Source organism: Pseudorca crassidens, chromosome 5, assembly GCF_039906515.1.
Source record: "Pseudorca crassidens isolate mPseCra1 chromosome 5, mPseCra1.hap1, whole genome shotgun sequence".
In the NCBI taxonomy this organism is placed as follows: domain Eukaryota; kingdom Metazoa; phylum Chordata; class Mammalia; order Artiodactyla; family Delphinidae; genus Pseudorca; species Pseudorca crassidens.
In genome coordinates, this window is record NC_090300.1 from 68,177,906 (window position 1) to 68,203,893 (window position 25,988).

General features: G+C 40.4%; 1 long non-coding RNA gene across 2 annotated transcripts; it reads left to right on the forward strand.

The window, feature by feature from the left end:
* The first annotated feature begins 25 nt into the window (after positions 1-25).
* On the forward strand, positions 26-21,485 carry LOC137225002 (uncharacterized). 2 transcript variants are annotated; one of them, XR_010943633.1, is made up of 3 exons: positions 26-67; positions 1,830-1,978; positions 21,406-21,485. It is a non-coding gene; the product is annotated as an uncharacterized lncRNA (long non-coding RNA). The 2 variants fall into 2 exon arrangements; XR_010943632.1 differs by lacking the exon at positions 26-67 and adding an exon at positions 373-469.
* The last annotated feature ends 4,503 nt before the right edge of the window (positions 21,486-25,988 follow it).

Genomic DNA, 25,988 nt, shown 5'->3' on the forward strand with positions numbered 1-25,988 from the left:
CCTCTCAAGGCGGTGGCGGGAGGAGGAGCAGCGGCGGGCGGCGGCAGCGCACCCCGCGTGTGTCTGTGTGAGAGTTTGTACGGGCGTGTGCGCAGCCGAGAGTGAGCGAGCGAGCGCCCCCTCCCCGCCCCGCGCCGCTGCGCCCCTCGCCTCGCGCCCCCCGCGCTCCGAGCGCTCCGCGCGGCTACCGGGACTTCTGCCCCGCGCCGGGCGGGCGGAAGCGGGTCGCGGCCTGGGGCTGGGGCTCCCGAGAGCTAGAACCCCGGGCAGGCGCGGCGCGGAGGCCGGGCGAGCGGCGGGGAGGGGAAGGCGCGCCCCGGGCGCGGGTGGGAATGCGCGAGGGGGAGCGGCTGGGAGCCGCAGGCGTAGGAGGGCGAGGGGCTGTGGGAGAGCGTGGAAAGGGGTGTGCGCAAGGTGGACCGGATGTGAGGGCGCGGCTGCAGGGCCGGCGGGAAGGTGTGTCTCGGAGGTGAGAAGCGAGGGCAGGCTGGGAGACCACAACTTTCGCGGCGAGTTGGCCGAGTCCGGCTCCCTGCGCGTTCCCGGGCTGAGCGCTCGCTCAGAGACCCGCTCCCCGCCCCACTCTCCCGGGTAACCGGGCGGCGCGTGTGGTCGAGGGAGAGCGGACGGGGGTCGAGACGCTTGGGGCCCAGGACCGACCGGGCCTTCACGGACCTTGCACCCCGGGGAAGTTGCTCCGGCCCTGGGCCTCAGTTTCCCGGCCCGCGAGGGGAGAAGGAAGGCCAGAGCGGAGCAACATCCCCTCCGCCCGCACCGCGTGCGCCCGGAACCTCGCGGCCGGCGGCAGCCTGACGTTGGCAGCTGCTCTCTATTCTGGGAAGTGCCTAGGGCTTCCCGAGCCACCGCTGCGAAGCCAGGTGGCGGGTGGGGAGGCGAGCGAGGAGGGGGCAAGGACTGCGGCCGGGAGGACCGACGCTTGCTGCTAGGCTTCGAGGCCGGGTTCAGTACCCCCGCCGGGGTGGTGGGAGGCGAGGGTAACTGGAAGTGGAGGCGCTCAGGCGGTGTAGGAGTTCCCCGAGCATTGGGAAGGGCCCGGAGAGGAAAGAGGTCCTTCCAAGCGGAGGAAACAACGTGACCGACGGAAGAGGCAGGGTTGGGATGAGAGCAGCCCGAGCCGAGGGGCTAGGGAAGGAGCCAGACAGGCTGGAGACCGGTTGCGAGTTCCGGGGCTCGGCTGGAAGTCTGGTGGTTAGAGCCTGGTCCCAGCCAGGAAATGAAGTTCTACAGGGAAGAAAAAAATGGGCAGGATTCAGAGGCGAAGGGGCAGAAGAAGATTCCAAGGTCTGCACTTCTGGGGGCCTTAGGAGAGGTGATAGTTTGACGGGAGAAGTGTGGGTTGGTTATTTATTTATGTATTTTGAGGGCGTTGAGGGTCTCTTGCTGGAGAAGCCACAAATGTAGGGATGGTCTCCTGGCTGGGTTGTGAAGTACTCTCTTTCTCAAGCTCTCTTGTTGACTAAGTGGGTGGAGGGAGCACGGCTTCTTAAAAATAATTTAAAGAATACACGTTCCTTGGCCCCTTCCTTTGAAGACTGACTGTGAGCCTGGATTTTGTATTTTCTGTAAGTACTCCCAGGTGATCCTTGTCTAGGAAACACTGGCCGGTGGAAGGTCTTTCGGATTAGGATTCAGACCTCAGGGTTGTGGCATGTAGTGTTCCAGCATCTCTGAGCCTAAGTTTCTTCATCCATAAAGAGAGGATAAAGTGACCAACTCTTGGCTGTTGTGAAGGCTACACAAAGGATAACTGAGTAGTGTGTTGAGACAGTGGACACACACTTAATGCTTGTTTCTTTTCTTTCCCCCAGGAACTCATGAGCTTTAAAATATTTCCTTGTGGGGAAAGATAATTGGTATGATCACCGTCATACTATTTGCTTTATTTTACTTCCAGTATTTCAAAACTGCACATTCTAAAAGAGAAACAAGAGTGGCAGGGATAATTGGTCTCTGAAAGGTTAGTAAAACTTTTGTGTATAATATTTTCAGACATGTCAATTCCTTGGTCCTACTGCAAACACTTTAGCATGGATTCTCTAGTGGGTACCAAGCATCTAAAGATTCTTGGCAGAGCTGGCTTCTGGTGAACTCTTCTACCCTGCTTCACCAGGTCACTTTCATATTTCTTTTCTGAAAAATAACTGGTCTTTGCTGTAATTTGTGTCTTCTGTCCTGCTGGTGGTTTGTAAACATCGTGCTGGAGAAGAGCTTGATAGGTAACTGGTGGGGGATGTGTTTCCACCACACCTCTGATTTGTAGCACCCACAGTTCATTATCTTAGAAGGCAAAGTTAGTTGCTCTTTCACATGATAGAGAATGGAACAACCTCCGAATGCAAAACAGAAATCCAGAAGTCATTGCCACTGCTTGACAAAACTTTATTTTCTACGTGTTTTCTCCTGAGTTCCCCTACCTCCTCCCTTCCCAGAGAGATGAAATAGAGATTGATCCGGGCTGAATTTAAGGTTAATAAGCAAAAATTTTATGAATGTTGCACTGAGGTCAGAAATTTGGGAAAATTCTTATATTAGGCATATTACTTTTAAAAGCATATATTGACCTTTTCCTCAAGAATTTCAAAACAGTACAGATCCTCATGGTTTTCCAATGGTTCTTTTGGGCAGGATGGTGGTAAGGTGACTGGGTAATGTCACTTTGTAAGTAGGAAAACAAGCCCAGAAAAATAGACTTCTTTCATGGTCATACAGAGGGCTTGAAATATGATTGGCAAACACATGTTAGCCTAACAAAGAGCTCATGAAGTATTAAGGCTTCATCTTGACTTTCATGACCAATATTTTGTCCATGGACAGAGCACCTACTGACAGTATCACTGTGGTGGCCTTAACCTTTGGAGTCTAAAAAACCACAGTGGAAATGTTTTTGTTCAACTAATTATGGTGGTCATTGTGGCCAATGGTTCTAGGTAATACAAGGAGCTGGGAGAGAAAATGAAGCCTATTTCCTGGAAGGCTAAAGGATTTGGAGGCAATTCAGTATTTGATAATACAGTATTTGGTGGTGTCAGCACCTGCCTGCTTGTTGGGAATGATTGGTGGTGGGGTAACTGTTTAGATACTTTTTCCCAAGTTGTCAGAAGAGAAATTGTTTGACCTTAGTTGAGTTAATTCACCTCTCTGAACTTCACATTCCTCGTTTATAAAATAGCCCAACCTACTTGCACACTATAAACTCCAGCTCCCCTCCATTTTTCATATTTTCCAAATACTGGGCCATCTCAGAGCTGTACTCCTTTACACATACTGCTCCCTTTCCCTGGAATGCATTTCTTCCCCTGGTAAACTGTTTTCTCTTCTGACTTGACCCCAGGATACATACAGCATTTCCTTTATACAGATAAAAAAATATCTTGTCTAGTGGTGATACCCCTGAGGTGTACATTTTGAACAGATGGATTTTATGATATGTGAATTGCATGTCAATTTAAAAAACTGTATGAGAAAAAAAGTCTTTTTGAGGTCTTGGCTTTTTCATCCTTTCACCAATATCAAACCTGGCATGTACTAGGAACCCAGGTAATATTTGTTGCATAAACCATTATTATCTGAGGTTTGCTCTAAGGATTAAGTGAAAATGTATGAGATGGTACCTACCTTGCATGGCGCTTAACATACAGGAGGAAGAAATTTTCATTTTTCACCTCTTGTTGAATTCATTCATTCATGGCATTACACAGTGTTAGGCACTGAGGATCCAGAAATGGATAAACATCATCCTGCTCAAGGAGTTTATGATCATGGAGGAGGCAGATGTATAAACAGATTATAGTTTGGCATTAGAGGCGCCAGAAAAGACTTTGTGAGCATACAGGAGGAGAGGATGTCTTATTCAGCCTAAGATCAGAGAGGGGATCACCATAGAACTGAAATTGGAAATGTACTTTGAAAGATAAGTAGGGATTTTCTACGATAGGAGAAGGAATGGGAGAGGAAATGCGTCCTAGGTAGAAGGAATCTCATATGCAAAGGCACAGAGACACAAAAAAGCATCTGCTTCACACCTAAAATTAAATCCAAATATTGTTTTAGAATAAGTTTGAGAAAAAGAGAACAGAGAAAATAATGCCAGAAAAACAACAAAAACAAGAACCTTCCAGTATTAAAGACATGGATCTCCAGACTGAAAGGGTTTACTGAAGGCTCAACACAAAAGATCCAGAGCAAAAACACACTGTAGGGCATCCCTGGTGGCGCAGTGGTTTAGAGTCCGCCTGCCGACGCAGGGGACATGGGTTTGTGCCCCGGTCCGGGAAGATCCCACATGCCACGGAGCGGCTAGGCCCATGAGCCATGGCCGCTGAGCCTGCACGTCCAGAGCCTGTGCTCTGCAACGGGAGAGCCCACAACCTTGAGAGGCCAGTGTACCGCAAAAAAAAAAAAAAAAAAAAAAAAAAACGCACTGTAAAACTTAGAACCCAAACAAACCCAGCATCTGGGAGAAAAGAGGTCACATAAAAAGGATTTAGAAAGAGAATGGAAATGTATTTCTAAAACAAAGGACTCTAGGAGGCAGTAGAGCAATGCCTTCACAACCAAATGGAAATGATTTCCAGTCTAGAATTCTAAACCTAGTTAGACCATCAATTTAAAAATAGTTGCAAGGATTCAGACATGCCTCCATTTGGGGGGAAGCTACTGGAGGACCAGTGCCAGCAACACCATGAAAGAAGAAGACATGGGATTTGGGAAATGAATCCAGCCCAAGAGACTGAATAGAAGATTCAGAATGCCAGCAATGCAACCTTTCAGAGAGCAATCAGCACAGGCTGGAACAAGAGAATATATGGCTTGAAAAGTGAGGACTTCAAGGAACAGAAGAATGGAACTCATGCATAGTAATTATTTCTGATAGAATGGCAGGCATGTTGGAGCATTTGGAAAAAATTAATCACAGGTATATGGAAAATAGGCAAATGGAAAAACAAAGAAATCATTAACTCTAGGAAAAACACATGGTCATACTAGAAAGGAGCAATGGTCATAGGCTCAACAGTGAAAATATTTGTGCAGTCATAATTTAAACACAGATTATTATCCAAACTGCAGAAGAGAACTTACAAATCAGTCAGAAAAAGACAACCATTAAGAAAATGGGAGAGAATATGAATGGGCTGATTCACAGAAGAAGCTCAAATGAACAGTAAACTCAACTCATGAGTAATGGGAAATTAAAACTGTTCACAAATATCAAATTGACAAAAGTTGTAAAGTTATGATGAGGCAAGGTATTGGTGAAGGTTAGGAGCATCAGAAACAACCATCCACTGCTGGCAAGAGTATACGTTGATACAATTACTCTGAAGAACAATACGTCAATGTCTAGTAAAACTGAAAATACAGGCCCTTAGCACTCCCTGGCAATCATTCTCCTAGATGGCCTTTTCTTATATCATCTCTCTTCACACTCTCCAGTTGCTCTTCATCCACTCTAGGTCTCAGTCTCAGCAGGTAACCTTGCTTTCTATTTCACTGAGAAAATAGAAGCAATCAGAAGGGCACTCCAACAAATCCCCACTATGTCTGCCCACATACCTGCACCTGTGCCCATAGATTCTGTCTTCCCTCCTGTTACTATAGATGACTGACTATGCAGGATCCAGAAGAGGGAGAAACTGGTGAGTGCAGAGAAAATGAACAAACGTGCACACCCTCTGACCTAGCAATTTCTCCTCTGAAGAGCTACATGTGCACAGGGGAACATACAAGGTTCACAGTAGTACTGGGATAGTGAAAAACTGGAACCCAAATGTCCACCAGTAAGGAAATGGATTTAAAAATAAATCAGGGTATAGTCATAAATTGAATATTACACATCAGGTCAAAGGGCATGCATGTTATTTGTTTTCTCTGGAATCATTGGTTTTTCCCTCTTCTGGATGAAATAAATGAAATAGGCTACATGTTTCAGTTAAAAACCAGACCATATCATGCTGAATGAAAAGTTATATTTCAGAAGGACGTATTGAATATTTATGATACCATTTCTAAAGTTTGAAAACATACAAAACCAGTTCTATCGCTGATATGGATATATTTGTATAGTATAAATGTATAAAAATATGCATGGGAATGACAAACTTCAAATTTGGCATAATGATGATCTCTGGGGAAGCTCCAAACTTGGAATAATAGTTACCTCTTGGAGGATAGAAAAGGGACTAGGAGATGGAGGGGCACACATGGAATTTTCATTGTAACTGGTTTTTGTTTTTAAAGCTAGGTAAATGCATGTTTGTTATCTTTTTTTACCTCTTCAGTAACAAAATTTTTGTCACTCTATCTGGCCCAGAATGATTCTCAAACTAAATTAAGCATGGTGGTAATCACCAGAAGAACTTTTAAAATACCGATTCCCAACACCCATCCCTCGAACTCCTGGATGAAAATTTCAAAGCTGGGGCCCAGGGATCTACATTTTTTAAAACTAAAAGTTTTTCTGGTTTATACATATACATACTTATATGTATCTATATATATACAAATATATATAGATACATATATAACATATATAAAATGTTGGACTGATAGGAAGTTTGCAAGAATAGTACAAAGTAGTTCTATATAGCATTTATGCAGATTCCTCAAATGTTGATGTTCTACCGTATTTCTTTTATCTTTTTCTCTGAACCATTTGAGAGTAAACTGCAGACGGGATGTCCCTTTGTGTCTAAATAACTTCAGCTTACATCTACTTTAAAAAAAAAAAAAAAGTCTGTTTATAACCCCAGTGTAATGATCAAAAATAAACAATACTGTTATCTACAAACCTGATTCTGATTTCACCAGTTGTGTCAATGATGTTTGTTATATCAAAAGAAAATCCAAATCATTTGTTGCATTTGGCTGTTTTGTCTCTTTACTCTCCTTTAATCTGAACAGTTCCTCAGTCGTTCCTTGTTTTTCATGACATTGACATTGTCATGTCAATGACAACGAGGGTCATTGAGAGTAGAGAAAGAGGCTTCTTATTTTGTGCAGTGCCCCTTAATTTGAGTTTTTCTGATGTTTCCTCTTGATTAGGTTCAAGTTATAGGTTTTCTTGCAGGAATACGGCAGGAGTGATATTGTATATTGTATCGAGATGAGCACGATGCTGATTTGTCCCATTACTAACTTTGGTGATGTTAGCTTTGTTCATTTTCTGAAGGTGGTGTATGTGCACCCAGGTTTCTCTGTTGCAAAGTTACTAATATCTCTTGGGACAATACCTTAAAACTATATAAATACTCTGTTACTTAAAATTTTATATCGTTTCTTGGCTAGATTAATTATTATCATTATAGTTGCCAAATGGTGATTCTAATTTCATTGTTCCTTTTATATTTATTAGTTGGCCTTCTTCCGTAAGGAAGAGCTTTCCTTTCCCCTCCCTCTATATATATTATATCAGTGTAGACTAATGGATTCCTGTTTTATTCAAAGTGTTATAGACTGTTACTGTCATTAAGTATTTTGATGCTCAGACTGTCCCAGATTTGACCAGTGAGAGCCTCTTCAAGCTGGCTCATGGAAACTTATGACATTGTTCCATGTTTGTACTCTCTCTGCTCAGTCCTATAATCAGCCACTTACCAAGGAGCCCTGGTACTCCTTTAGCAAAGAACAGTATTTAGAACCCAAGATCTACATGCCAGATGTGATCATTGCTACACAAATATTGTTGATTCTAGACCCTGACAGCCAAAAGAGCTAGGAAATAGATTATGTATGTAAACACACACACAAGCTGATCTATACCAGTCTATATTTACCTGTCTATCTTTACCTATCTATTACTATGTGTATTAAAAATCACAAGTTCACACTGATACCTCTGATTCCAGTGAAACACTGCAGGGTTCATTTTCTCCTCCTTCCCACTTTTCTTATTTGTAACTCTCCTTTAACTGTGAGAAACCTGGCTCTCATTAACCACAATGTATTTACTTATTTGATCAGTCATAGAATACACAGAATTGCTAACCCACACTTCTGAGAAAAAAGAAGGCTATTAACTAGGGTTCTAACTATTATTAGTTTAGAGTTCTTTTCTGTTTAGCCTGAGAGTGTCCAGTCCAAATACAGTGTTCAAAAGTCACTTGAGTTTTATTTCCCACTTCAGTGTTGGTTCTCTTATTCATTTGAAATTTGGTTAGTTTGTTTTTGTACATTTTAGTTTTTCCCTCCATCTTTGTTGATTTTCTTTTTCTTTTTCTTTTTTTTTTTTTTTGTTGTTGAATATATAAAACATTAACATGGTTCCAAAACACAGAAGGTATAGTCAAATGATTTCCATCCCTCCCCCTTCCTTGTATTCTATCCAACCCATCCCCACACATCCTCTGAGGGTAACCAGTCTTTTTAGTCTCTAGTTTATCTTTCCTTTGTTTCCTTTTGCACAAATGAACATACACATATATGATTTCTTATTCCCCCTTTTTCATACAAAAAAAATAGCATACTGCAGATAATCTTTTGCACTTTGATATCTTCACTTAACAATATATCGTGGAAATCATATCAGTTCATAGAGATCTTATTCTTTTTTTTCTTCTTTTAACAGCACCATATTACTCATATGTCTCATATATATGCATGTCAGTGGCCTCCAATATTTTTTAATTTTGTAAACGATGATGCTGTGAATAACTTTTATGTGTGTGTTTTTGTACTGTTGGAGGTTTATCTTCAGGGTAAATTCTTAGGAATGGGATTGCTAGGTTAAAAGAGTATGCGTGCATACACATGTATGTTTGAAATATATTTTGTGAAATTCTCCTCCATAAAGATTATACCAATTTGCATTCCCACTAGCAGTGTATAAGAGCGCAGTGTATACAGCCTGCCAACAAGGTGTGTGATTATATTCTTAATTTTTTCCAACCTGATTGGTGAGAGATGATATATCAGTGTAGTTTTAATTTGTATTTCTCTTATTATGAATGAGAAGAAACTTCTTTTCATATGTTTAAGGATCATCTTTATTTCCTTTTTTGGTACATTTTCTGCTCATGTCTTTTGTCCATTCTTCTATTGGATTTTGATCTATTTTTTGCCTAATTTTTATGAGTTACTTAAATATTAAGGATATAAGCCCTTTATCTGTGATATATGTTATAAATATTTTCTCCCAGGTTTTAATTGTCTTTTGACTTCGTTTATGATGTTACTTTTCCCATGCAAAGTTTTATGCAATCGAGTTTATCAATATTTTCTTTCATTCCATTTGATTTTGAGTTATAGTTAGAAAGCTTTTCTCTACACCCAGGTTAAAGAGGAATTCATTCATTTTTTTGTTTTTTAAATAGGACTTGTGTGGTTTCATTTTTTAATTTAGATCCCTGATCCATTTGGAATTTATTCTTGTGTGTGGTATGAGGTATGGGTCTAATTTTACCTTTTTTCCCCTTAAAGAGCTAACTAGTTTTTCCAGTAGTATTTATTTAAAAGTCCTTCAGCCCAGGTATTTTGATATGCCACCTTTATCACACACTAAAGTTTCATATGTATTTGGTTCTATTTCTGGACTTTCTTTTCTACTGGTCTATCTATTCATGTGTCCATACCCCACTGTTTAATTATAAAGGCTTTATAGTATGTTTCATGTCCGGTATGCCTAGTCCCCCTTGTAGCTTTTTTCTTCCTTTCTTTCTTCCTTTTTTTAGTTTTTAAATTTTTTTCTGTTTTCCTGTCTATTCTTGTTTGTTTTTCCAAATGAAGTTTGGTATCAGCTTGTCAAGCTCCATAAAAAGTTGTTGGTATTTCATTCAGGTCACATTACATTATAAATTAACTTAGAGATAACAGGCATCTTTATGATGTTAAATCATCCTATCTAAGAACAAAGGCTATCTTTCCACTCACCAATCTGATTTAATTTTAAAAAAACTGGGTTCTAACTATGTTGGAGAGAGATGGGGAAGAGCCAAAGGTCATTGACCTTAATGGGAAGTCAATAGATAACGGCTAAAATTGGTAAGGCAAGGAATGGTACAGGCAGATTAGTTAGAAATACATAGATAAATGCCAAGGGAAAGAGCTACAAGAGTGAGAGGATTTTTCTTTTTTTAATTTTTTTTTTTTGCTGTACGCCCTCTCACTGCTGTGGCCTCTCCTGTTGTGGAGCACAGGCTCCAGACGCGCAGGCTCAGCGGCCATGGCTCATGGGCCCAGCCGCTCTGCAGCACGTGGGATCTTCCCAGACTGGGGCACGAACCCGTGTCCCCTGCATTGGCAGGCGGACTCTCAACCACTGCGCCACCAGGGAAGCCCCCCCTCCTTTTTTTTAAGGAGGCTTTTAGTACATATATTAGTCAGGGTCCTGGTAGGAAACAGATGGCACACTCAATCAGAGTGATTGTGAATATTAGTAAAAGTGCTGTTTAGAGGTGTGGGTGGGTAAAAGGATATAAACAAGGCCTGATGCAGCACCCTGCCACTAGCAGCAACAGGGAGCCATTACCACGCTTGGCCTAAAGAGTGACAGGAGGAAGGGACAATTTAAAGGAACTGAGTGAACTATAGGAGAGGACAGCCCAATAGAAACCTTGGACTTGAGTTGAACATAGTTACTGCTCACTGCAGCATGACAGGTTGAGAGCATGACAAGGAGGGAATAATTATCATCTTACTCTTCTCCCACTCTTCCCAGTGCCTTCTAACAGCTGAACCAAAGCGGAAGGCAGAGGGCAAAGGCATATAATAAAACAATAAAATAATAATAAAAAACAACTTTAGTCAATGAATCTGTGGTCTAAGGGAACATGATTCAAATAATTATAATAAAGGTTCAAAAGTGATAAATGCCTGAAGAGGGATCAAGAATATTCCTAGTAAGGGAATCCTGGAAGGGGACTTCCCTGGTGATGCAGTGGTTAAGAATCCGCCTGCCAATGCAGGGGACCCGGGTTCAATCCCTGGTCTGGGAAGATCCCACATGCCGCAGAGCAACTAAGCCCATGTACCACAACTACTGAGCTTGCGCTCTAGAGCCTGCGAGCCATAACTACTGAGCCCGCGCGCCATAGCTACTGAAGCCTGCACGCCCTAGAGCCTGCGTGCCACAACTACTGAGCCTGCGTGCTGTACGCCTAGAGCCTGTGATCCGCCACAAGAGAAGCCCACGCAATGAGAAGCCCACGCACCGCAATGAAGAGTAGCCCCAGCTCACCACAACTAGAGAAAGCCCGCACACAGCAACAAAGACCCAACGCAGCCAAAAATAAATAAAATTAAAAAAAAAAATCCTGGAAGATTCTCTAGAGGGGGACATAAATGTTCAGTTCAAAACAGTCATGTCAGCAGAAACACCATGAGCCTCTTGTTTTACAGTTGAATATCACTATTGGTACAGTGGCCTCTCAAACTCATCCTGTAAGTGAACACTCCCTTCCTGCCCAGAGGCAATGGAAGTCTTTAGTTCATGGTTTCTAATTTATACTGCATTTGGCTTCCTTGATGTTATACCCCTTCTCTATGCTCTTTGCCTCCTTGAATTGCACCCTGCTCCTCTGAGACAGGAAAGCATTGTGGGAATTGCTATATTGAAATCAGTAGACCTAGAATTGAATTTCCTAACTTTCACTTACTAGCTGTGTGACCTTGATAAAGTTACTTAGCATCTCTGAGCCTCAATTCCACTTTGCAAAAGAAGAATAATACCTACGAGAATAATACCTACCTCATGGAATTGCTGTGAGTTAAAGATGCTATATGTCAAGTACCTGGCATGAGGCCTGTCACTCAGTAGATAGCAGGTTAGGGTGTTACTGCAGACTGCAGGCTCTCCATTTTCCCACTAGTTTCTTGACTTTGAGCCCTTTAGAGTCACTCCAGTGGGAGTTGCTCTCCTGGCAGCTACTTGAAACGACAGTTTCTGGACAGAGTTGGAAAGGACCTTAGTAGTAATCTGGTCCATCTTGCCAGCAAATGCAGGAGATTCTGCCACAGGCTTCAGGGTGGATGACCACCCTGACTCTATCCACATTAACAGAGAGCTCAACACCATTGAGTTCTGAAGCTGCCTGTTAACAGAAGATTGGTTGATTGGAAGAAAGCTTTACCTTGAATTGAGCTGAAATCACTTTCCCCACTAACTAGAGACTCAAAACAATCTAGAGCTAAAAGAAATCTTCAGGATCTTCAAGCGCACCAACTTATATTATGAATGAAGAATCTGAGGCTCAGGGAGACAAGGCAACGCTATTCTTCGTGGTAATGGTTTGTGGAGCTACACAGAACCGTCTCCTCCCCTGCCCTTCAGTGTTGTCAACCAGTAGGCCTCCCAGTTCTTTCAGAGCCTCTCCCCCAATCATTCAACATGCCCCCCCCACTTTACCACTCTGATCACTCACCATTGCATATGCAAGTGTGTGATGCCCAGAACTAAATCTGATTCTTAGTGTGATCTGGTCCTAGCAGAGTGAAATGAGACTATCTGAGATCCCAGGCAACGGATGGCCATTAGACCTAGAAAGGCCAAGAACTGGACTTAGACAAAACCAGCAGGTCATTTAGAGAAATGAAGTTGGTTGTGGTTGCTCAGTTCTATTAGGCCCCCTTCACTGGACACTTAAAATTTGCCTGTGTGCTTCTGAAACGTCTGTGCCAGGTCCAAAGAAGGTGCTTAGGAATATTAATATAGATTTATTTATTTATTATTTTATCAAAAGGAGAATGACTTTATTATTTAACATTATGATAGAGGAAAAATATTTTGATTAACATTCTTCTAGGCATCTCTTTATCCATACACACATGTATATTGGATTGGCCAAAAGGTTCACTCTGTTTTTTCCATAAGATGGCTCTAGTAGCACTTAATTGTCTTTAACTTCATTTGAAACAATTTTGTTAGAGTCTTTGTGACAACTGTCCTATCAGCATGCATTTAAAAAAAGAATTATCAAAATGAGTGAATTTTTGTGTAGCCATTTTAATATTGAAGATGGAAGAAAAATGCAACATTTTTGGCATATTATGCTTTATTATTTCAAGAAAGGTAAAAATGCAACTGAAACACACAAAAAAGATTTGTGCAGTATATGGAGAAGGTGCTGTGACTGATTGAACATGTCAAAAGTGGTTTGCGAAGTTTCACGCTGGAGATTCCTCGCTGGACGATGCTCCACAGTCAGACCAGTTGAAGTTGATAGCGATCAAATCAAGACAGTAACTGAGAACAATCAACGTTATACCACGCAGAGATAGCTGACATACTCAAAATATCCAAATCAAGCGCTGAAAATCATTTGTACCAGCTTGGTTATGTTCATCGCTTTGATGTTTGGGTTCCATATAAATTAAGTGAAAAAAACCTTGACCGTATTTCTGCGTGCGATTCTCTACTTAAATGTAACGAAAACATTCTGTGTTTAAAACAAATTTTGACGGACAATGAAAAGTGGGTACTGTACAATAATGTGGGATGGAAGAGATCGTGGGGCAAGCGAAGTTAACGACCACCAACCACACCAAGGACTGGTCTTTATCCAAAGAAGGTGTTGTGTATGTGGTAGGATTGGAAGGGAGTCCTCTATTATGAGCTCCTTCCAGAAAACCAAATGATTAATTCCAACAAGTACTGCCTCCAGTTAGACCAACTGAAAGCAGCACTTGACAAAAAGCATCCGGAATTAGTCAACAGAAAACACATAATCTTCCATCAGGATAATGCAAGACTGCATGTTTCTTTGATGACCAGGCAAAAACTGTTACAGCTTGGCTGGGAAGTTCTGATTCATCCGCCGTATTCACCAGATGTTGCACCTTTGGATTTCCATTTATTTAGGTCTTTACAAAATTATCTTAATGGAAAAAATTTCAATTCCCTGGAAGACTGTAAAAGGCACCTGGAACAGTTCTTTGCTCAAAAAGATAAGATGTTTCGGGAAGATTGAATTATGAAGTTGCCTGAAAAGTGGCAGAAGGTAGTGGAACAAAAGGATAAATACGTTCAATAAAGTTCTTGGTGAAAATGAAAAATGTCTTTTATTTTTACTTAAAAGCCAAAGGCATTTTTTGGCCAACCAGATACATAAGTCATAAATGTATTGGAAACACACACATAATTTTATACAAGCCAATTTTGTACAACATACATGCCTGTTATTTTATAACATCCTTTTTCTTTTGTAGCATCCTTTTTCTTAATATTTTGTAGACATCTTTCTATATCAAAGAACATAAGTTCATATTCTTTTTTTTATTTTATTGGAGTATAGTTGATTTACAATGTTGTATTAGTTTCAGATGTACAGCAAAGTGATTCAGTTATACATACACATATATTCTTTTTTTTCAGATTCTTATCCCATATAGGTTATTACAGAATACTGAGTAGAGTTCCCTGTGCTATACAGTAGGTCCTTGTTAGTTATCTATTTTATATATAGTAGTGTGTGTATGTTAATCCCGCGCTCCTAATTTATCCCTCCCCGCCACATTTCCCCTTTGGTAACCATAAGTTTGTTTTTGAAATCTGTGAGTCTGTTTCTATTTTGTAAATAAGTTCATTTATATCATTTTAAAATTAGATTCTACATATGAGTGATATCATATGATATTTGTCTTTGTCTGACTTACTTCACTTAGTATGATAATCTCTAGGTCCATCCATCTTGCTGCAAATAGCATTATTTTGGTGTTTTTTATGGCTGAGTAGTATCCCATTGTATATATGTACCACATCTTCTTTATCCATTCCTCTGTTGGTGGACATTTCGGTTGCTTCCATGTCTTGGCTATTGTAAACAGTGCTGCAATGAACATTGGGATGCATGGATCTTTTCGAATTATGGTTTTCTCTGGATATATGTCCAGGAGTTGGATTGCTGAATCATATGGTAGTTCTATTTTTAGTTTTTTAAGGAACCTCCATACTGTTCTCCATAGTGGTTGTACCAATATAGATTTAATTTTAACCTTTTCTCTACCAAATACACAAAAAGCAAGGGGGGAAGTGGAGATAGGGGAGAGTGTCAAAGGAAGAAATAGACCTATTATCCCCAAACCAGAGTTGTTAATTAGCAGTTTTGCCCAAATAAAGTACTAAACTTATCATATGACTTTAAAATAAACCTAAGCAGAATTTCTAGAAGTCCAGCATTGTTGGTATTTTCTGGTAATGTTGATAGAGAAGGCACAATAGATATCTGCCTAGTACAAGGTAAAGTAAAACTGGTGAGTCCTTTTGTTCAAAGCCAGAGAAATTACCTCTGGTTCTTACAACATTTCTGAGAAGAGGAAGGAGGCATGGCTGAAAATATTACTGTATTGTGCAACTGAATAATCCTCAGAGAAGTTATATGTTTTTGTGAAACTCCTATAGTCACCACCATATTGAACAAGATGCCATTTGCCACAATAATTTGTTTTAGGATCATTACCACATGTGGTAATTGGTTTTGTTTTTTTTTTTTGTTTGCGCTACGTGGGCCTCTCACTGGTGTGGCCTCTCCCGTTGCGGAGCACAGGCTCCAGACGCACAGGCTCAGCAGCCATGGCTCACGGGCCTAGCCATTCCGCGGCATGTGGGATCTTCCCAGACCGGGACACGAAACTGTGTCCCCTGCATTGGCAGGCGGACCCTCAACCACTGCGCCACCAGGGAAGCCCTGGTAATTGGTTTTTGAGATTTTTTTTTTCTAAATCTTAAAAAAGCAGTGACCACTGATATTATAATGGGTACATTCAATTCTGGTTTTAATGGGAGATATCTATTTTTATATCCTAGGCACCTCTAATTTTTTCACTTATATAGTCTTTTCCCTGTTTTAGACAAATTGGATATATACCCTCCTGGATCATCTTTTTTTAAAAAAAATCACCCTCCTTTACATGAAAGACATTTTTCACAAGACCAGAAGTGGTCTTCAGAAGCAGCTGATCTGATTACCTGATTACTGTCAAAAAGAACAGCTATATAAGTACCATGCCAAAACAAAAATTGTGGCTTTTGTCAGAAGTTTGCCATTATTCAGATGGACAGTTTTAAATAACACACATGCAGCTGCTTATAAAATTTTTTTATCTTTGTTGCTGTTTTAAAAAAACAAATAACAGCTATTAGCAGCCTCCACCAGGTCAATGAAATAAATAGCTAACTCCTGCCACAGTCTCCAAGGGAATTTATCCTGGACTCATGCTGCACTCAGATGACTGAATGCAACAGGCAGGATGACATCCTGCAGGGATGCAGGGAGCATCTTTTTTACTGTGCTTCAGTCTGAAGAGGGAGAGTTTGTGAAGCTTCATAAGGTACCAATTTGGTTTTGGTTCAGTAAAATAACTACTTTGTGGTTTAGTTTGAATTATTATTTTTTTAATTAATTATTTATTTTTGGCTGCGTTGGGTCTTTGTTGCTGCACACAGGCTTTCTCTAGCTGCGGTGAGCGGGGGCTACTCTTCGTTGCGGGGCATGGGCTTCTCATTGCGGTGGCTTCTCTTGTTGCGGAGCACAGGCTCTAGGCACGTGGGCTTCAGTAGTTGCAGCACACGGGCTCAGTAGTTGTGGCTCACGGGCTCTAGAGCGCAGGCTCAGTAGTTGTGGCACAAGGTCTTAGTTGCTCTGAGGCATGTGGGATCTTCCCGGACCAGGGCTTGAACCCGTATCCCCTGCATTGGCAGGCGGATCCTTAACCACTGTGCCACCAGAGAAGTCCCTTGAATTATTTTTTAAAAGACTAGTTTATGAAATCTTATTGCTGTCTTAAATGTTATTTGTCTTACAGGCAAAACTTTTTTCTGTGATAAGGCACGATCAAATTAATAATGGAAGTCAGTGGGAAATCTGATTCAGTTTTAAAACTAGCATTATACCCAGTTCTATTTAAGATTTTTCATCTGGTCTGTCTTTTCTGAAAGAAAGGAAGGAGGTAAGGTTGAGGGGGTAGTTACTGTATCTACAGGTTAATGATACTATTCACTCTAACAGTTCTCTGACTTTCTTAATCCAGCAGTAAAGAATTTTGAATTGTCCAACTCAGTTACTCCTAAAAACTGTTGCCCCAAACAAAAGGCACAAAGAACAGTGACAAAGATGCTGCTTTTGATAAGAGACCAAAGCAGGCTTTCTGAAGTAAGTTATTAACTCGTATCAGAAACAAAAGAATGGCCACCATCGCGGGTTAACGTAAATTTGACGTGGAAAAGGCACAGCTTTAGAAATAGAAAACCTGGAGTCCTTACTACTTCACTTTAATGAATTTGGGGCAATTCACTTAATCTCTGACTCTCAATTACCTGCTGAAGGCAGAATGCTGGTTCTAATCACCTTGTAAGGGTGTCTTTCAGTGGTAAGATCTATTAGCAGAATTATTCTTGGGAAAGTAGCTGTCTTTGTTTCAGGAAATACCATCATAGGCCCCTAGGGCATAAGGGCTGGCTAGGGCTCAGGCAACCAAAAAGAACCAAAAGGCTGCACTTGCAGAAGCAGGAAATTAATTTTTCTTGGGGGCTGGGTTGGGGAGAAGGTGCTCTTTATAGGGTGGAGGAGTGAGAAGAGGAGGGGTTGGCTAGGAGATTGCCAGAGTAAAGGCCCTGCATGGGGTAAAAGCCAGTGAGAAACCTCCAGTAAGGAATGATCAAAGGGACATTTATGAACCAGGAAGCCTAAAATGTAATTTTAAGTGCTTTGTGGCTTAATGGGCAATGTGACCCTTCCCCAAGACCCACATGTCTTAGAGAACTTGAACACACTAATGGTCTGCGTGAGTGGAGGTTTGTTGGAAGAGGAGTAAGGAACCATATGGCCACATTGGGGAACAGAGATGGTCTTAGAAAAGCCAGCCAGAGCTGGGAGGCAGAAAGGCCCTCCGAACAATATACCCTCATAAATCAGCAGAAGGCTTGGTAGAGCTATGGACCTTGGCTGGGCACAGTGGAGCTTAAGCCCATCTGATCTAGAGATGACAGGGCTCGCAAAGCCCAGATGACATTTGGGTTACCTGATTGGGGGGGTGGGGGGGTGTCTATAGGCTGCTCTCTGAGCACCACTGCTAGCTTCATCTTCAGCGTTTTCACCCTCTACATCAGTGTCAGTTTAAGGGGTGATTTCAAAGTCTTGTAGGATCACCTCTGTGTGTCTCCAGTATTTTGATTAGAACACAGGCATTTCCCCCTAATATTTCTCCCTTCAATATGTTTCTTAAACCCCTCTATATTGTTCTTATGTTATTTTCTAGCTTGAACTCATTTTGTCTTTTTGTTTCTTTTCCTCTCTTAGAAGTGAGTTGGCAGAAATTCTGCTTTATTTCCTGTTTTATCTTCCATTTGTCATTCAGATTTTTCTTTACCTGGAAATCTCTGAAGATTATTTGCAAGGTTTCCTTAGCCTTGCGGTTTGCTTTCTGTGAGCGCTATTCTATAGGACATCAATTTTTAGCATATTTAAAGAAAATTAGATCATCTTTCATATCCAAAAATTTCGTTGCTTCCTTCAACTTCACTTTTTAAAAGAAATTTATATTTAAGTGTTCCACATTTGTTCTATTCTGTGACAGTTTCACATTCTCACTCTAAGTGAAAACAATCACTTTGGAGTTTCATCTAAAAGCATTAACTCCTTCTAAAGATTATGCTAGTGTGAGAATAAATTAGTATAACCTGTCTGTCAAGAAATTTGGCAATATAGTACTTGTCAAGAGCCTTCAAAATGTTTCTACCCTTTGCCTCAGGGATCACATTTCTAGGAATCTTTCCACTGGAAATAATCATAAACGTGGTCAAAGATTTATGCATGTTTATTACAACATTACTTATTTGAGATAGTGACAGATTGAAAACAACCTGAGATACTGACAGATTGAAAACAACCTGAACGCCCAGCAAAAGGAAAATAAATTGTGACATCCATATGATAAAAATTATGCAGCATTTAAAAAAGTATGCTTTTTCCTGAACTGGCAGTCAGTTTAAAACATTTGGATAATCATTCTGAGTGTCCATGACTTCCAAGATGGAAAGCCAGAATGGCTTGGGTCCCTTTAGGAATTTAACCCTGTCCATTGCCTATGAAAATAAGCCCAGAATGGGGAAGGGTCTTACCCCAGAGGCCCAGCTCCACAGTTTCTGTCTTTGCAAGCCTGGGGGACTTTATAATCCATATTTTTACCAAGGTTTCCACGTGGTTCTGACATGAGCACAGTCTGAGACATCCCCTCCTCTACCACCACCAGGACCTGAACTCTGACAGGAATTGAGGAGGGGAGGAGAAGAAATTTGTTCTTTCAAAAAACTTTTATGATCTGGCAAAGCGCTATTTTGAAGTAGAATTCTTTTAAACATTATATTATTCCAAATTTGTGGGGAAAATTAATATATGCTTAGAAAAAATTAACACACCAAAATATTTACAGGGTTTAAATCTGGGTGATGGAATTGAGTATGATTTATGGGGAACCATGAATCAGAGAGGTGAGGTAATTTTCTCAGGTTCTCATAGCCAGCAAAGTGCTGGAGTAAAGATCCAAACCCAAGGCTATTTGCTCATAAAGTCTGCTCTAATAGCTAGTGACTCTAACTTAAATTGGAAAACCATGTGTAAAAAACCCACAAATATGGTACTCTAAGTGTGATAGATTGAATTATTGGTCCCAATTATTCACTGTCCTGTAGGAGTATTTTACATTCACCCCTTGCTATGGCCTTATGATGGATAGAATGTATTCTGAGCACCTTGATTTTGGGCTTAGGCATATGACTTGCTTTGGCCAGTGGGTTGAGGGTGAAAATAATGAAAGGGAAGGCTTAAAATGGGCTGGAAAAATTGGGCCTTTTCTCTTTGTACTGCTACCTTTTGCCATGTGAATAGTATATTTTGAGTAAGCTCTGGTCCAAGGAGAATGAGAAATAGTAGACAAACATAGACCCAACCTTCTGATTAAAGCTTAAATTTCAGCCAATCTGAAAATACATAGTGAAAAATAAATGATTATGGTTTTAGGTTATTGGATTGTGGAATGTTATATTTTATGTAGACTTATTGTGGCTGATTGATATGAAACATAAAGATGTTTGTATTAAGTAACAAAACTGAATCTCTTGATATGTCAGTATAAGTCCAAATTTGGTGATGCAAATGTAGGGTCTACAGGTTCTCACCACCTGGTTAAAGGGTATAAAAAGGCCTTTTATTTAATGCAAACTGCCTCATCACTTGGTATGAGAACTAGTGTCAAATGAGGAGGGAGAAGTTCACATAGAAATGCATGGCATTCTGAGGAAAAAAGGAACACAAACCCCAAATCTCTCAAGTCTAGGGTTGGGAAAAACAATTGATGTGGGCCAGGCCAGAGTAGGGATGAACAAGGAAGAAAAGAGAAGAAATTCTTGTCTCCAGAATTTAGAAGGAAGTTCTTTTCTTTTGGGACATGGAAACACATTCTGCCCATCATGAGGCCACAGCAAGTGTGTGGATGTAAAAGGTAGAGGGTTCTAGGCTCAACAACCTTTGAGGATGGAGCTGGAAGGCTCTGAGACCAAGTCACCATGGGCACCTTGTGTGAGCTTTAGAGAACTATGACTTAGTCTGTGGACTGTACCTGTGGAGTCCAACCACTGATCCCACATTTATACCCTCTCCACCTTTTTTTTTTTTAACAGAAATGAGATCATACTTCTTTTAATCAGCTGGATTTTGCAGTATACCATGAACTGTTTTCCAAATCACTAAATATTCTTCTATAATTCAGTTTTTAATAAGTATAGAATGTTCTTTTCTATGGCCCAGCATCCTAGGGCATCTGCTTACTTAGGATGAGAATTCAGACAGATAGAAATGTCTTCTCCCATGTTCTGTCCTCCACAATTTAAAATAAATGTTAACACTATGTCTTTTTTAAAATATGAATCTTTATTTAAAGCAAGCATATGCTAAATGAAACTTCCAGAAAGTAAATTAATTGTAGGAGAGAAAAATCAAAGAAAATAAAATATTAGGTAAACTATTTCAGCCAAAGCAATGAAAAAAGAAACAAATTTAAAGGAGTCTCTCTAAATATTCATTAATATTTAATAAGAAATATTTATGAACAAGAAAAATATGAAACATGAAAATTTTACTTTTTTTTTCATAAGTCACAATCCTGATAATTATCCTAAGCATATGATTCAAAATAAGAATAGTCCAGGGCTTCCCTGGTGGCACAGTGGTTGAGTGTCCGCCTGCCGATGCAGGGGACACGGGTTTGTGCCCTGGTCCGGGAGGATCCCACATGACGCGGAGCGGCTGGGCCCGTGAGCCATGGCCGCTGAGCCTGCTCGTCCGGAGCCTGTGCTCCGCAACGGGAGAGGCCACAACAGTGAGAGGCCCGCGTACCGCAAAAAAAAAAATAGTCCGTAAGTGTTTGGTTGAGTAACTCCTAACAGACTCAATCTTCCCACAGATTACTATAAACTGGACAAAATACAAAAGCACAGAGATTTTGGAGAGGAGTCAACACTCAAGAAAAAAAGGGACATCAGGGTAAGTTATTCATTTTCAAAGCTTTTTGAATTAAGAGAAGACTCAGTCAGTACTGCATGGAGTAACTAAAACGGAGGGATGTTTGCTGCCTTTCTGGTGTAAAGCACCACAGGATAAAGTTGAAGGAAATCCCAGGTGCTGTAGAGGGGAGAGTGGAATCTCAGGAGGGAGAGAGTCACAGAGGGAGTACTCTTAATTCTGTGTATAAACTCTGGCCAAATCTCTGGTCGACTCCTGAACCACATACATATGCATCGGACAGACTTGAGCTAAGAACAAAAGAATTGAATTGACATTTGAGCAACCATTCAAGAGATAGCATTTACAGTTCAAGTTCAGTCAAATTAGTTGCTGGTTAAAACACACACACTGTCTCTCAAAATATAACAAAATCCAGAATCTCTACAACATAGCGTTTACAAGGTCCAGGATACAGTTTGAAGATCCATTCTCAAGGGAAAAGACAATCAACAGAGACGAATGGTGAGAAGACGCAAATGTTGAAATTAGCATACAGGGATTCAAAACTATTATAATTACGTTCAAGGAAGTAAAGAAAATATGCTCACAATGAGTAAAACAATAAGGACTATAACTAAATGGAAATTCTAGAACTGAAACATACAATATCTGAAATAAAAAATTCACTGGGTGGATTTGACAGTAAATTTTGGATAACAGAGGAAAGACCCAGTGAGCTTGAATATCCAATCTGAAGAACAAAGAGAAAAAAATACTGAAAAATAAATAATTTAGAGCTCCAAGGACTTATGGGACAATACAAAAAGTCCAATGTGTGTGTTATCAGAGGGAAGAGAGAATGAGTAAACAGCGTATTTTTTCCATATCCAGTGAAGATAATTTTTTTTTTTTTTTTATGGCTGTGTTGGGTCTTCGTTGCTGCGTGCGGTCTTTCTCTAGTTGCGGCGAGTGGGGGCTACGCTTTGTTGCAATGTGCATGGGCTTCTCATTGTAGTGGCTTCTCTTGTTGCGGAGCATGGGCTCTAGGCACGTGGGCTTCAGTAGTTGCGGCACGTGGGCTCAGTAGTTGTGGCTTATGGGCTCTAGAGTGCAGGCTTAGTAGTTATGGCGCACGGGCTTAGTTGCTCCGCGGCATGTGGGATCTTCCTGGACCAGGGATTGGACCCGTGTCCCCTGCATTGGCAGGTGGATTCTTAACCACTGTGCCACCAGGGAAGCCCATTTCATTTGTTATTGAATGAAAGATTCTTTAAATTCTGTAGTGCTTTACCATTTTCAAAAGTTTCACACACATGATTTTATATATTCCCATAATAACCCTTTTTTTCTCCCCTATGCTTATGTTGCTCCTCCCCCTTCCCTCTCCCCACTGTTAACCACTAATTTGTTGTCTATGTATGTCTGTTTCTTTTTTGTTTTATTCACTACTTTGTTGTATTTTTTGGATTCCACATATAAGTGATATCATACAGTGTTTGTCTTTCTCTGTCTGACTTATTTCACTTAGCATAATGCCCTCCATATCCATCCATGTTGCTGCAGATGGCAAAATTTCATTCTTTTTTAATGGCTGAGTAGTATTACATTGTGTGTGTGTGTGTGTGTGTATAAAAAATGCCTTCTTATCTTTTAATTTTTTAATTTTTTTGGCCATGCCACACGGCATGAAGAACTTCCCCAACCAGGGATTGAATCCATGCCCCCTGCATTGGAAGCACGGAGTCTTAACCACTGGACCACCAAGGAAGTCCTATATCATGTCTTCTATATCCATTCATCTGTGGATGGGCCCAGGTTGCTTCCATATAGTGGCAATAATATGCTTGGAATAATGCTGCCATTAACTTTGGGGCGCATGTATCTTTTTGAATTAGTGTTTTTGGTTTTTTTCGGACATATACCCAGAAGTGGAATTGCTGGGTCATAGGGTAGTTCTATTTTTAGTTTTTTGTGAGACTGCCATACTGTTTTCCACAGTGGCTGCACCAACTCAAATGCCTACCAACAGTGTATGAGGGTTCCCTTTTCTCCACATCCTTGCCAACATTTGTTACTTGTGTTCTTTTTTTTTTTTTTGGTACGCGGGCCTCTCACTGTTGTGGCCTCTCCCGTTGCGGAGCACAGGCTCCGGACGCGCAGGCCTAGTGGCCATGGCTCACGGGCCCAGCCGCTCCACGGCATGTGGGATCCTTCCAGACCAGGGCACGAACCCGTGTCCCCTGCATCGGCAGGCAGACTCTCAACCACTGCACCACGAGGGAAGCCCGTTACTTGTGTTCTTTTTGATAATAGCGATTCTGACAGGTGTGAAGTGATAACCTCATTGTGGTCTTTTTTTTTTTTTGTAGCTTATTTTATACATAATAGTTTGTACCTCTTAATCTGCTACTGCAATATCGCCCCTCCCTCATTGTTGTCTTTATTTGCATTTTTCTGATGATTAGCCATGTTGAACATCTTTTCATGTGCCTGTTGGCCATCTGTATTTCCTCTTTGGAAAAATGTCTATTCAATTCTTCTGCCCATTTGTTAATTGGGTTGTTTGGTTTTTTCGATTTGAGTTGTATGAGCTGTTTATATGTGTTGGATTTTAACCCCTTATTGGTCATATCATTTGCAAATATTTTCTCCCATTCAATAGGTTGACTTTTTGTTTTGGTGATGGTTTCCTTTGCTGTGCAAAAGCTTTTAACTTTAATTAGGTCCCATTTGTTTCTTTTTGTTTTTATTTCTCTTGCTTTAGGAGATGGATCCAAAAATAAATTGCTTTGATTTATGTCAGAGTGTTCTACCTATGTTTTTCTCTAGGAGTTTTATAGTATCCAGCCTTACATTTAGGTCTTTAATCCATTTTGAGTTTATTTTTGTATGTGGTGTTAGAGAATGTTCTAAGTTTATTCTTTTACATGTAGCTGTATGATTTTCCTAGTACCACTTATTGAAGAGACTGTTTTTTCTCCATTGTGTATTCTTTCCTCCTTTGTCATAGATTAATTGATCATAAATGTATCAGTTTAATTCTGGGCTCTTTATCCAGTTCCATTGATCTATCTGTCTGCTTTTGTGCCAGTACCATACTCTTTTGATTATTGTAGCTTTATAGTATAGTCTGAAATCAGGGCGCATGATTCCTCGAGCTCTGTTCTTCTTTCTCAAGATTGTTTTGTTGGGAATTCCCTGGTAGTTCAGTGGTTAGGATGTGACACTTTCACTGCCGTGGGCCCAAGTTAAATCCCTGGTTAGGGAACTAAGGTCCCACAAGCCACGCAGTGTGGCCAAAAAAAAAAAGTACAAGATTGTTTTGGCTATTCAGAGTCTTTTGTGTTTCTAGACAAATTTAAAAAATTTTTGTTTTAGTTCTGTGAAAAATGCCATTGGTAATTTGATAGGGGTTACATTGAATTTGTAGATTGTCTTGGGTAGTATGGTCATCTTAACAATATTTATTCTTCCAATCCAAGAACATGGTATATCTTTACATCTGTTTATGTCATCTTCAGTTTCTTTCACCAGTGTCTTATAGTTTTTGGAGTACAGGTCTTTTGCCTCTTTAGGTAGGTTTACTCCTAGGTATTTTATTCTTTTTGATGTGTTGGTAAATGGGATTGTTTCCTTAATTTCTCTTTCTGATACTTCGTTGTTAGTGTATAGAAATGTAACAGGTTTCTGTATATTAATTTTTATCCTGCAACTTTACCATATTCATTGATGAGCTTTAGTAGTTTTCTGGTGGCATTTAAAAAATTTTCTACGTATAGTATTGTGTCATCTGCAATCAGTGACAGTTTTACTTCTTCCTTTCTAATTTGGATTCGTTTTATTTCTTTTTTTCCTCACTGATTGCTGTGGCTAGGACTTCCAAAACTATGTTGACTAAAAGTGGTGACAGTGGGCATCCTTGTCTTGTACCTGATCTTAGCAGAAATGCTTTCAGATTTTCACCATTGAGTCTGATGTTAGCTGTGGGTTTGTCATAAATGGCCTTTTTTTATGTTGAAGTATGTTCCCTCTATGCCTGCTTTCTGGAGAGTTTTTATCATAAGTGGATGTTGAATTTTATCAGAAGCTCTTTCTGCATCTATTGAGATGATCATACGGTTTTTATTCTTTAATTTGTTTATCTGGTGTATCACATTGATTGATTTGCAGATATTGAAAAATCCTTGCATCCCTGGGATAAACCCCACTTGATCATGGTGTATGATCCTTTTAATGTTTTAATGTATTCCTATATTAATCATTGCATATAATCCTTTTAATGTATTAATATATTCCTGTATTTGGTGAAAGATATACATTTACAGATGAAGGAAAGTCAGTGAAATGAAATAGGGTAGACATAAAGAAAACCATGCTTAGAAACATTGTAGTCAAACTGCTGAAAAAAGATAAAGGGGAAATTTTATCTTTAAAAGACAAAAATATGTCTGACCTATTTCATTTAGCATAATGCCCTCAAGGTCTATCCATGTTGTTGCAAATGGCAAGATTGCATTCTTTTTATGGCTGAATAATATTCCC